The 12150-nt window shown below is 36.9% G+C and overlaps 1 protein-coding gene across 1 annotated transcript in view; it reads left to right on the forward strand.

Moving 5' to 3' along the window:
* FBXW8 (F-box and WD repeat domain containing 8) overlaps positions 1–12150 on the forward strand; it is a 163747-nt gene that overhangs the window by 80086 nt on the left and 71511 nt on the right. The gene's annotated exons all lie outside the window — the stretch shown is intronic.

Raw genomic sequence — 12150 nt, forward strand, 5'->3', positions numbered from 1 at the left:
CCTTTTTCTTGATTTGGCATTTGCCCTATTCAGTCCTTTAACTGTTTCTGCCAGTTTTTGCTGGTTGTCCAAAGTTTCTGTAGGGTAACAGAGCCCTGAAGTCATCTCATTCGGCCTTCTTGAAGAACATAGCCATTTTATTTTAAATTGTTAATATTTAACATTTTAAAGAAGTAATGTTTTAAAAACTTGGAATGAAAAATTTTGTCTTCTATATAAAAATATGAAAAGGTAAAGTTTTTCAAAACTATTTAAATGAATGAAAAAGTCCTACCACAGTTGATCTTAAAGACAGGTAGATATGTTGGTCTGCAGGTCAGGAAAGGAGTCTGTATCAGGCTGTTTTAATCCACCTCTGGGAGGGAACATGGAAGAGAAAGCAGAAGAGCCCTAGTCCAAACATTCACAGACCTTGCAACAAAATCTCTTTCCATGCTGGGGGCCATTTGGTATTAGGTAACTCAAAATTTACTGCAGCTCTGCCATAGTTAAATCTTTACATATATGTTTTTCTGCTTTTATTGAGTAATATGATTTCAGGATCTTTTGAGGACCTCAAGTGGGATTTCTAAAGATTGCAAAATGTCATCACTGGACTTTTCATTATTATTAATAATTTGTTCTACTTGGCAAAGCAATTAGTTGTGTAGCTACTGAAAACAGTTTTAAAGTACAGGTTAATATATTGTACTTTTCTTAGTGTTAGCCTTCCAAGTTGTTAGCTTTACAAATAGTTTTATTATGGAAAATTCAAATATACACAGAATTAGGATAGTATAAGGTGAACTCCCCATATGCCTATCACTCACTCCAAGAGTAATCAACATGATACTGTTTTTTTTTAAATTACACATTTCTAAATATTATAGAGTTATGTGTATAACATATAAGTGGAAATATTTCTGAAGATATATATTGTTTCTTTTTTAGCAATAAATGGTATTTTTAAAAAGAAGGGAAAGATCAAATAGCTAAGAGTTATTGAGTACCACTTCTGATAGCTCTGACCCAGTGGAACTGGTGGTGATTAAATGGACATCTTGGAGTTGAAGTCACCTTAACACATTGATGGGACCGAAGTAAAATGAGTTTTTAATTTAGTTTTGTACATCAGAATTAAATACTGATTATAAAATTATGCAGCTTATGATTGGGAAAAAATTTTCACCACTAATTAGACAATTATTTATAAAGATGTGCATGCAAGTAATAATAAATTTTTGATATATTATGTGTAGTCAAAATGTAAATAGTACAAAAGTGTATATAGTAAAAAGTAGTCCTCTTTTTCTACCCTATCACCTCCCGGTTCCTGTATCTCCCAGCAACTCCAGTCATCTCCCTAAAAGAATCTACTGCTATATCTTCTGTTATGTATATATACTGATATATTCTTCCAGATCTAGTCTATATTTCGTTTAAATCAGTTTGTTACATTGTAGGGAAAAACTGGCTGGAGTCAGTGACTATAGGTACAATGACGTGTCTTTCACATTATCTACCTTCTTGACGGTTCCCTTCATAGAAGAGTTGGTCCAAATTCTTCAGCTTCTTTTTTCCTTCATTCTTTCTTTCCTTTGACTTTACTAACTGTAAATTCTTCTAATTAGTACCATTGTTATAGTTTTACAATATATTGTTTTCCTCCTTTTTAATTTGCTGTTTCTTTTCTTTTTCGATTCTTTGAAAAAATGTACTTTTCTCTCTGCTTGAGAGCTACTAAATATGTTCAGCTTGACTTCCTCAATTTCTACTTTGGTGATCTTATGTTTGGTCCCTGCTTTGCTTTTATGCTCTATCCAGTCACTTCATTTGGTCCACCAGCCGGTTCAGAGCCTTTTCCTTGTCAATCTAAAATGAGCCTTCAGAATCTTTTCATATTTACTGCTTTTTTGCCATAGGCAACAGATGTAGTTTAGCATTAGAGCTATGTTCAGCTGGAATGTTGAAGATGACATTCATAGCAGATAAAGTATTCAGGTGAAGAATGAACTTCATTCAGCTTTTTTGCTTTTTCATGGCCCTCTCTGATTTAGTTCTTCTTCACAACTCTTTTTGCAGTGGTATTAATCTCCCACTGGCCACATTCTCTATGAAGGAAAAAGCTTATTTTGTTCTCTCTCAAGCTTTATGCCATCTTTATGTTTCTGGCCTACATTTCATGATGATGTTGTATGGACTTTCTGAATGAAGAGGTTAGTATTGTGGTTGTATTTTAAATTTTTGTTAAAATGCTTTTTCCCTTATTACAGAATCCTGCCTAATCTCTTATGGTAAGTGTTTATTTATATGGTGGAAATTGAGATTGCCAGCTGTCTTTATAAATAGTCAGCTTCATTCAGTGCCTCTGAATGTAGTTAATTGATGCTATTTAACTATTACAAAACTGAGAACAAGCCTCAGGTGTTTATTGTTTGTGCTCAGAGAATAGGGGCTCATGGCTAAAACAAGTTCTAATTAAGAAAGACTACAAATAAGACAAACTTTGTAGTTTCAGAAATGACCAGTCTATGACTTTCTAAACTAGTAACCTGTTTTAAATTTCACGTACATGGAAAAGATCAAAGGGGAGGGGTGATATCAATTGTGTGGTTTTTTTCAAAACCAGTTCAGCATTTATTTACCTTTCAAGCAATTAACATAATTACCATTATGCTAAAAAGTAATTTTGGAAAGTTCTGCCCTGAGCTCTTATGACTCCACCGGGACAGTTTTAGTTGGGACTTATCTTTTTGATGGAAGCCTAATTGCAATTTTGGCTTTGTGCACACAAACAGAAGCAGCTAATTGTTTAGGCAAATAGCAGATTAATTTAAATATGCATCCCTAATAAAACAAAAATGGTATCCATTATGGCCCTTTTTCCCATGACAAGGAATATAAATATTCTGTGCAAGTACCATTAGGCAGAGGTCTTAAGGATTGTCGACATTATTTCACAGTGGTAGCACTTTCCAGATATCAAGTAATCTTTACAAAAGCTAACATAAATCAGTTTAAACTCATTTAGATCCCATTTCCACTATGTGCAGTTTCATTACCACACTCTGGCTGGTCTCCTTTGGGAGGTGGGAGGGGCATGCTGCAAACTGGCATGGGTGCCCATCCACAGCTGCTAGCAGGCTTTATGTCTCCTAAAAAGAGTGGCCATCGTTACTCATGTCATCGTTAATGACTTCGTAGTCTAGGGTGAACACTGAGTTTCTTTAGCCCTGCTGCTGCTTGTCCAGGTATAGGGTCCTAAGCCCAGTGAGCAGGTGGGACTATCAAGTCCAAGTCCTGTCTCCTTTATTGGGCTGACGGTCCTTACTCATTGTGTTGTTCCAGATTTTTAGAGAGACCTTGTTTTTGCCTTTTGTTTGCATTTCCTATTTCTTGTGCATGGAATTGTATTGCAATCCTATTACTACTTCAGAATTAAACATCTTTTATCAAGCCATTGAGGATTTCTCAGGGAGAAAGAAAGATTCCTGTTCTCCTTTTTGTTTTCTTGGTGTGTGGTAAAATGGGGGCTGTAAACTCTGGTTCTTAGGATTATGCCTGCTGCGGGGGATGGTGACAAAGAATTCCTTAAATTACTACCAAGAAACTACATAGAACCTCCCTTTGTATCTGCTGAGAAATTTTCTCTTGATTTTCCTTGGCTTTGGTCTGGGCCTTGTTTTACCTTGGCACTTGATACTTTTGGAGATGTGACTGCCTAGTTCATATTGCTTGCTTTGAGATTTCTTTCCAGTTCTCTAGACATAGACATTTGAACTAGTCCTTTCAGCAATAGATGATTTGACAACAGGTGGGAACTCCCTGACCCAGGGACAGCTGATTCATCGACTGGGATGAGCCAGTTGGGGTTCAGGCTTTCAAACTTGATTATATGTTTGGACTAGAAGACTTTGTGGACCGAGACAGCCATTTTTCTTCATGTGCTTGGGAAGGAGAGACAGCTGGTTTGTGGAGAGAGAAAAGAAGGAAACAGTTGCAAAGAGAAGCAGAGACAAGATATGTGGAGTATACAAGAGACACACTGCCTTGGTTCCAAATGTCTTCTGGTTCCTGGTCCCTTCTAATCTCGAGCTGTATTTCCTTGCCTTTGGGTTCCATGAACTACCTCGCCTCCCCGTTTCTTTCCAGAGACTGTGTCCCTTTTGTGTTTAAGCCTGTTTGATTGGGTTTCTCTTTTTTATAACCAAATGCTCCCTTCCTAGAAAATAATGAGAAAAGCATTCAGCAAATCTTTATTGATGTTCAGCTACCATCATTGCTCTGAGTTCACTGCTGTAGGTAATAGAGAAAAAAAAGGACACTATCTTGCTACCTGTATGTCCACATACTGTCAGGAGCCAAATCCATTTTCTTTCACAAACTTCAATAATAAAATTTGAGTTTTCACCTGAATTTACATCAGATTGAAAAAAAAATCACGCTTGTTTGAGAAGTGAATTTGTTTCTCACAGGCAGGGATTTTAATGTCATGCAATGAATATGGATACAGTTCAACTTGAAATGTCTAGAAAAGTTAGTTGCTTCTTTGGGGACATCTTAAAAGAGTGTGACTAGAATATAGGTAACACAGTCCATTGACCTGTTGCACTTAGTATAGTTAGAGAGCTACATTTTAGTTATTAAAATATTTCTTTCTTTCCATTGTGAGTTTTATGAGAATAGGTATTATAGCCTGTCCATCTCTTATATCCCCAAATGATGTCCATGGTAGATGCCACTAGAATTTCAGTTCCATGTGAACAGTGACTGTTTTCCTTCATTCTGTCTTGTTGACTGCTGTATCCCAGTGCCTAGAGTAGTGCCTGATCCAAAGTAGGACTCAATAAATATTTGTTGAGGGAAGTGGATGTGGCTCAAGCAATTGGGCTTCTGTCTACCATATGGGGAGTCCTGGGGGTTCCCAAGACCTCCTGGTGAAGGTGAGCTGGCCCGCACGGCGGAGGTGGCCTGTGCAGCAAGCTGATGCAACAAAATGACACAACAAAAAAGAGACACCAAGGAAAAGACCATGAGAGAGACAACAAACCAAGGAGCTGAGGTAGTTCAAGCTATTGAATGCCTGTTTCCCACATCGGAAGGTCCTGGGATCAGTTCCTGGTGCCTCCTAAAGAGAAGACGAGAGGGCAAGCAGACACAGAAGAACATACAGAAAATGGACAGAGAAAGCAGACAGTGCATGAAAGCGGCAAGGGGGGAGGAGATAAATAAAATCTTTAAAAAAATACTTGTTGAATTTATTATTGCATTGATTCCTTTTTGGTTAAGGTGGATAATAATGAGTTTATAGCTATCATGAAACATTTTTATAATTCAAGTATTCACTGTTCAAGTCATTGCAGTTTTGAGATTATGAAAGTAGGCATGATGTAAATATATTCATTAACAAATTGAACATTTTCAAAATCAGCTCTCCCTCAAACATCCGTCCCTATTGATTGCCTGCCCTGTGTTTTTGCTTATATCTAATAATATCCTACAAATCAGTTGCAAAGTGAAATTGCAAATCTTGCAAATGCTGCAGAATCTAATGATGTTAAAAATGATATTGGAAAAGCACACAAAGTGGTAATTATGTGGATAAATGTAAATGACTTTTTTCTTAATTGTTTAAATCTCTTTAAAAAATAATTGTCTGCTTATGTAAAAATGATACCAATATATTATAGCATTTTTAACATACGTAGAAGAAAGAAGTATGACAACAATAGCACAAAGGTTGGGAGGGAAGAAATGGAAGTATGCTGCTGTTATATCTGAGAGGTATATAGTATCACTTGAATGTAGACTTTGATAAGTTAAAGATGTATGTTAAAATCCTAAAGCAGCCACTAAAATTACCCAACAAAGAGTTTTTGCTAATAAGCCAACAAAGGAATTAAAATGGAATAAAAACATAATCCAAATACTGAATTGAAAAGTAGGCAGAAAAAGGGAACAAAGAACAGATGAGACAAATAGAAAACAAATAGCAAAATGGCATATTAAACACCTTATCAATAATCACATTACATAGAAATAGTCAAAATACCCCAATTAACTGCAAGTTCCAACTATTGCTGTCTATAAGAAACCTACTTGAAGTATAAAGACATAATAGGTTAAAAATAAGAGGATGAAAAAGAAATACCCTGCCAACAATAATCAAAAGAAAGCAGGAGTGATTATATTCATATCAGACATAAGTAGATTTCAGAGCAAAGACTATTACCAGATATAAAAAGGGACATTTCATGGTGATAAAGGGTTAATTCTTCAAAAGGACATAACAATCCTGTTTATGCACCTAACGGTGATGCTGGAGGACAGTGCAAATTACAGTGGTGCCACTGAAAATAAGGATCTGACCAGGTAATACCACTCAATAGTTGGTATAGAGAAAACTAACAAAGATGAGTTGACAAGAGACGTTCAGAAGAGAAGGATTTGGCCATTAAGTTGATAGACCCCTAGAATGCTTTTTCAAAAAGGATCCTCCTTAGGATGGCAGTGAAACTCAACCCTGTGTGAAAGGTATTTTATTGCATCCAGTTCTGTTGGAAGAATCATGCCAACAAAACCAATACTTGATTAATAATGAAAAATGTGTTTATAGATAAACTCCATGTGTGCTTAGAGTGAGTTGTGGTTAAATAACTTCCATGCTTGGCAGAGCCCCAGGGTGAATTTGGTGTCCCTCAGCTATTCATGGAGCCTGCAATTTTTTTCTTATTGTTTTGTTTTCCTTTCACTGTTTCTATTAATTTACAAACAACATTTTACCAATTCTGCACAGATTAAACCTCAGCTTTCCATTCTCTAATCATATTCTATGGTGATTTATATCCTAGCTATTAATTCCATGAGTATGCTCATTATTTTAGTTTCTAATAGTGAAATATTTGTCCTTTTGAGAACCTGCAGTTATTTTATGCACTTACAAATGCAGCCATTCATTCTACATTTTTCTTGCTAAGTTCCAGCCTGACCTCATTACTTACCAAGCGACTTTGGACTAGTTGTTTAATGACTCAGAGCTTCTGTTTCTTCTCTTTTGTAAAAATGAGATTAAAGCTGCCCTTCCCAAGAAAGAAGTGGCACTCAGTAAAAGGAGACAAGTGAAAGTGACTGAACCTTCAAAAGCACTATACAAATAGCACTTTTTATTTCTCTTTCACTGTTTATTGTGCTGTCTCAAAACAAATGCAATGTAGAAAGATATTAGAAAGAAGAGCATGTTAAGATATCTTAGAATGGGAGATCATATCTCCTATTTAACGTGTGGCATGTTCTGCAACGTTATCTGTTTCTTAGAATGAAAAGAATTTGCCAGAATTTTCCAGGGGAATGTGTTATGTAGCCTTTTGCAGTCTGCTGATCCCCTAAGTATATCATAATTCTAAGAAGAGTACACTGTTTTATAGCTGAAGCAATCTTTGACATGAAGAAGGCTCTACTTTTGTTTGTAATCACCGCCTTGGTTTCTGCCTTGCAAAACAACCCAAAAGTATTATTTTCTCTTAACTCTTTATAGTTATTTAGTTCTGAGTAGTAATTAGTAATTTGGTAGGATCTTCAGTTGAAAGCTTTTACTGTTTTAAAGTACAAGGCAAGAAAAAAGAAAGAATGGATGGATTACAAAGAGAAAAATTGAAAAGCTTTTATCTTTTCAAGAAGTTGTAGAAAATAGGACTGGGAAGTGGATGTGGCTCAAACAATTGAGCTCCCACCTACCACATAGGAGGTCCTGGGTTCATTTCCTGGTGCCTTCTAAAGAAGACAAGTAAGACAGCAAACTGATGCAACAAGAACATGCAACAAGAGACACAGTAGGACACATAATGAGAGACACACATAGCAGGGAGCAGAGGTGGCTCAAACAGTTGAGTGCCTCCCTCCCACATGGGAGGCCCTGAGGTCAGTTCCAGTGCCTCCTAAAAGAAAGATGAGCACACAGTGAACAGACAGCAAACACAAAACAACGAGGGAGTGGGGAGAAATAAATACATTTTAAAAATCTTTAAAAAAAAAGGACTGAATTTTTATATAAGCAATAGAGAAGAAATGAGCCTTTTGACACATTAATTAAATAAGATTTATAACACAGCAGGATCTGTAGGATATATAATAATACACAATTCTGGCCTGTGTTCAAAATTTTGTATGGCTTATCTCATTTAATCTGCCCTATACTCCAATATGGTAGGTAAGGTTATCAACTTCAGTTTTACAGGTGAGGAAACAGGCTCACAGCTCTTCAGTAACTTCTCCAGGGACTTCAGCTAGCATGTGTGAAGCTGAACTTTAACCCAGATGAATGACTTTGACTGGAATCCTGCAGGGGTCCTTCTGGGTTCTTGCCTGGAGCAGATGAATTGTAGTCCATACCAGTATAGTCATGAAAGAAAGCAGGTTTATTAATGCCGATAGAAGGACAGGAGATGGGGGTGTCTCAAATCTGCCTTCCTTGACTTAGGGGAGCAGGAGTTTTTATGGATTCAAACAGAAGGTAGAATGGTTACCATCACAGTGGCAAGTTATACACAAAGGTGAGCCTAGTTTTGAAAAGACCATAAACAAAGGTAAATTCAGTCAAGAATTACCATCACAAAAGTAAGCATATACAAGGGTGAGGCTAAGTCTAGACTCTAGAATAATCATAAACGGGTGAGAATAGTTTAGAATGACCATCACAGTAGCAGGTCTAGGCTAAATCCAGTTTCTGCAATTTCAGGTGTTAGCCTTTTGCTATTTTATAATATAAAGGCATCTTTATAATGATTTTGTTATCATAAGTATTTGTTAATTCTTTCTTTTTTCCTAAAGATTTATTTATTTCTCTCCCCATCCCCGATGCCCCCATTGTGTTCTCTGTGTCCATTTGCTGTGTGTTCTTCTGTGTCCGCTTGTGTTCTCATCTGACAGCACTGGGGATCTGTGTCTCTTTTTGTTGCATCATCTTGCTGCATCAGCTCTCCGTGTGTGGCACCACTCCTGGGCGGGCTGTGGTTTCGCGCGGGGCAGCTCTCCTTGTGCAGGGGCCACTTCTTATGCGGGGGCATCCCTGCGGGGGCCAGTACTCCTTGCGTGCAGCAGCATTGCATATGGGCCAGCTCACCACACTAGCCAGGAGGCCCTGGGTATCAAACCCTTGGACCTCCTATATAGTAGGTGGACACTCTATCTGTTGAGCCACATCCGCTTCCCTGTTAATTCTTAGCCCTTGGTTACAACTGTGGTTTGTAAAATTCCCAATCTTGGAAATAATCTGAACTTCTAATCTTTTTAGCATCTTCTTACAGAAAAGGGGCATTGACATTATGGAGTAAAGGAATATATCTGGTTGTCATCCTTGATCTCTGGGTTCCTGGGCTTGTCTGGCATAGGAATAATCCAGTGACTTTCTGAAAATAAACTTAATATGTTAATTGAGAATTATAAATTTAAATAACAATGTTACATTGGGGAAATAATTTTATAGCCTTTCTTAGATAAATCCTGGAGTATTTTTTGGGCTTTGCCCTCTGTCTCATTTGTACTACCTGGCTTAAATCTGCATAAGAGTAACCTCCAGAATGACCCTCGATTCTATTTGAACTCTCTTAAGCATTAAAACTTTATTCTGTTCTATTTCTTTCCCCCCTTTTGGTCTAATCCCACATGATCAGGGAGGCCCATCCCTGGAAGTTGTCAAGTCCTGCATTGCCAGGAAAAATCTCTGGAAGTCAAGTCCCATGTTGCCAGGGAAAACTTTCTGGAAGTCCTGACCATGTAAAGGGGAAGGTTAGTAAGACTTTGGCTTAAAGAAACAGCCACATTTGAGTAACAAAGAGGTCCTCTAGAGGTGACTCCATAGGCAGGGGTTCTTAACCTTTTTTGTTCCATGGACCCCTTTGCCAGTCAGATGAAAACCACAGACCCCTTATTAAGTTCCGTGCTATTTAATAAACATACCTCACTTGCACCAACATGTCCCCTTAAGAATAATGTTTTACTTGAATTTCAATTCAAGCTCTTGACCTCCTTGTTAAGAGCCCCTGTTATTAGACATTAATTATAGTTAGGTTTACAGAAATAAGTTTCATGAGTGTAAGCCTCAAGACCAAAGACTCCACTTACTAGCATGTTCCTTTTTTACTGGTTTACCTTGCAGATTTCTACAGTTTCAATAAATTGGGAGCTCCTAATGTTTGAGAGTAGTTGGATGTTTTTCTCGGTCCCTTAGATGACTTTGCAAATACCTTTCTATTTTAGTCCAAAACACTTTGAAATGCCTCGAGATATTACAACAATTCTGTACAGACTAGCACCATCTCATTCACTATTTTAGGTTCTATGTTAGCTGTGCTGTTTAAATTTTAGGCCCACTAGTCAAGTCAAATTAGATAGTGCTCCACATAAATTCACAGAATTTTCTTGACAAAATAAATTTATTCTTTCTGGTCCTCATAGTACTGAAAGTTTTAAAATACCAATAATATTACCTTTTTCCATGTATCCTGATTCTCCATAGTCTTTAGATGAGCCCCATTTACCTTTTAATTGAAATCAGATACTTTTTAGCTTATTTAATTGGGGTGGTCTTTTAGAATTAATGCTGCTTTTTCAGTACCTTTAGAGTTGGTTAACTTTAGCTCTGAGTTCCAGGTGTCACACTGGCCCTTAAAAATTCTACTCAGTGGGAAGCAGATGTGGCTCAAGCAGTTGGGCTCCTGTCTACCATATAGGAGGTCCAAGGTTTGATGCCCAGGGCCTCCTGGCGAAGGCATGCTGACCTGTGTGGTGAGTTGGCCCACGCGGAGTACTGGCCCACGCAGGAGTGCTGGCCCACGTAGAGAACTGGCACAGCAAGATGACGCAACCAAAAGAGACACAGAGGGGAGAGAATAAGAGACACAACAGGTCAGGGAGCTGAGGTGGCGCAAGAGAATGATTGCCTCTCTCCCACTCCGGAAGGTCCCAGGATCGGTTCATGGAGCCATCTAATGAGAATACAAGCAGATACAGAAGAATGCACAGTGAATGGACACAGAGGGCAGACAACAGTGGTGGTGGGGGGGATAAATCAATCTTTTAAAAAAAAATTCTAGGGAGCTATTAGGTTATGCACAAAGAGTAAAGCATCTCAGGACTTAGAAATAAGGAGAGATCAGAGCCCAGTAGTAAATCTCCTGCAAAAATTTACAATCTAGGCCCTAATTTCCTTATGAGTATTTTGAATTAAGCTGTTTTTTAAACTGCAGACCATAGTAGAAGTTTTGTTTCATTTTACTTTTACCAAGATAATCTTAATCAACAGGTAGAACATAATTTATAGACTTGCCTTGCTTCTCCTTTCACTTCCCTTTTTGTTGAAGATTAACTGATTGAATGTTCTTTTAGAGATACAACAGAGAGGAGCAGTATAACTGAGAGGATTTTGGTTGTTTTCATAACATATCACATTCTTCTAAGAATAAAACTATAACCAACGATATCATCATGCAGATCAGTATCAGGATGAGAGCTTTAAAAGTCTTGAAGAATTTTCATACAATCCCAAATATATAAGTAAATTACACATTTAATTACTTCATGTTTCCTCTTTTAGAAAGTTACTGTTTACCACAAAGAAACTTCAGAAAACTATTTTTCTAGTAAATTTATGAAAACTTAAGATTCCTAATGGAATCAAGATTATCTTTCTGTACCATTGTTACCGCCACCTTAATATAATTACATGCTTATTGGAACATTAATATTCCCACCCTAAGAATATATTACTTTCAACAATGAGGGTGATTTTTAAAAAACTTCAGAGTGGTAAATGTAATGTGGATCTTTGCAAGTGTTAAGTGTCTGAAATAGGCAGTTAATACTGGATTTGATATTTTATAAATAATATTTCCCTTAGCCTTAAACATAAGTCTACACATTCACAATAGTCTTAAATACTGTGATTATCCACAAAATTTTATGACAAGCCAATTTTTTTAACCAGTTTTTTTTTTAAAGGAAGTTTAACATCTTGATAAAACTGATCAAAATAATAAAATGTGACTGAAATTTAAAACTACATCAAAATATCCCATTTAAACTCTTCCACAATTTATACAAGTTGAGTTTTCAGTTTTGGAATATATTTTTCCATTGTGCACTAAAATACAATTATATTGATAATGTTAATTTTCA

This window comes from Dasypus novemcinctus, chromosome 19, assembly GCF_030445035.2.
Source record: "Dasypus novemcinctus isolate mDasNov1 chromosome 19, mDasNov1.1.hap2, whole genome shotgun sequence".
In the NCBI taxonomy this organism is placed as follows: Eukaryota; Metazoa; Chordata; class Mammalia; order Cingulata; family Dasypodidae; genus Dasypus; species Dasypus novemcinctus.